A 2,035-nucleotide genomic window follows, 5' to 3' on the forward strand; every position below is an offset into this window, starting at 1 on the left:
ATAAGATGCTCCAGTCCATCTGTAGGGTTGCTAGATGACCACTCAATTTGTTCAATATGAAATGCTTTCTCTAAAGGATATTTAAGGTCTATGCTTATTAAGTTCAGAAGAGAGTAAACCAAGAAGGATTAAGTGTAGCTGATTGATGTTTTAAATTCCTGGAAATTTCCCTTTGAAACTCCAAAATTTTACTTCTCAGAACCTAAATGGAAATGATCTAAATCAGTGCCAACACATAGAAACATGTGGGCCACATATGTAATTTTATGTTTTTAGCATGACTATTTTAGATACCTCATATAAGAGGACTCATGCAATAAGGAGAGAATTGCATTTTATGGCACACAAACATAGATAAGCAAAAATCTTAGAAGTGGAAAATCATAAGAGCAATATTAAAACAAAAACAGGTAAAATTAATTATATGTATATATATTAGGATAATACATCCAAAATATGAAAGAAATATTTTAAAATTATTCAGATTTTTTTTTTATAGTAAATCTTCAAAATGCAGGGTGTATTTTAAAGCACATCTGAATTTAGACTAGTCACATTTCAAGTTCTCAGCCATGTTTGTCTAATGGCTAGTCCATTGAAAGCACAGATCTACATGCCTGAGTCATTCCCTGGAGGCAAAGAAGGATGGTTACACAGAGCATTACACTTTGAGTGAGACAAACTGAGTTCAAATCCTCAGTGCCACCTGTGGGTGACTTTGGGCAAAAAAAAAAAAAAACCTCAATTTTCTCATATGTAAATCAGGGATAATGTCTATCTTGTTGTAGGCTAGTTTGTTATTTAAATGTAAAAATCATATGGTGTAATTTATTTTGTCAATTTCTTTAATACTTTAAAAATAAATTTCAATATGAAATACATTGAAATCATATTGTTTAAAAAAAAAAAGCTACATGTGTTTATCAATGTCCTCCAGTCATCTTTTATGTAATGCATGAATGAAATCATCTGATCTTTATGAACGTTCTTATTGGTACACCAAACCTCTGTGACAATAGCTAACAACTGAGTGCTCACTGTAGGCCAACTATGCTGTATGTGCGTCGCTTGTGTGATACCATGTGAGCCTCACAACAACTCTCTGAGATACATATCATTGTACAAAAAGGAAATCAGGCTTATAGAACTTACACGGATTGCCCATTGTCATGCTATGTGCGCATGATGGAGGTTTGTCTATCTGGTTCTACCACCTTTCCTCTTCACCACATACTAGTATTTGACATGTATTTGTGAAGTTGATTAAAGAATGCATCATTTGGTGCATGTGTAGTGTATTTTCTTACGTTCCCAGAAAGCTCATGTTCAAATATCACAACTTTTTACCTGTGGTGTTTTTGAATATTATCTATATACCACCAGTTAGTCTGTCAATCATAATAACCAAAATTCCATTTTCTTAAATATTATTTTTATGTAGTTTATTTACAGTAGGGTTTGAGGACATAAAAATTACTATCAGGAGCAAAAGCAACTGCGTTTGCTTTTAAAGGTGCAGTTTATATTTTTTGAATTTAGTTACTTATATCTACTTTTAAATATGCTTGCCATTTATCCACATATAAAGTATATGTTGTACATAGGCTATAACTAAATTTATTTAATTTTTTTTTATTTTTGTTTTTTTTCTTTTTGAGATAGACTCACTATTGCCCAGGCTAGAGTGCACTGGCACGATCTCGGCTCACTGCAACCTCTGCCTTCTAGGTTCCAGTGATTCTCATGCCTCAGCTTCCCAAGTAGCTGGGATTACAGGCGTGTGCTACCATGCCCAGCTAATTTTTTGTGTTTTTAGTAGAGACCGGGTTTCACTATGTTGGCCAGGCTGGTCTTGAACTCCCGGCCTCAAGTAATCTGCTGGCCTCGACCTCCCAAAGTGCTGGGAATACAGGTGTGAGCCAGCATGCTTGGCCACTAAATCTATTAATTTTATTCCCCTTCCATGTAGGATTCCATACATGTGTGCAAATTTCTTGTTTTGTTATTGTGTGAACACTTAACATGAGATCTGCCC

Source organism: Macaca fascicularis, chromosome 14 (assembly GCF_037993035.2).
Source record: "Macaca fascicularis isolate 582-1 chromosome 14, T2T-MFA8v1.1".
NCBI lineage: Eukaryota > Metazoa > Chordata > Mammalia > Primates > Cercopithecidae > Macaca > Macaca fascicularis.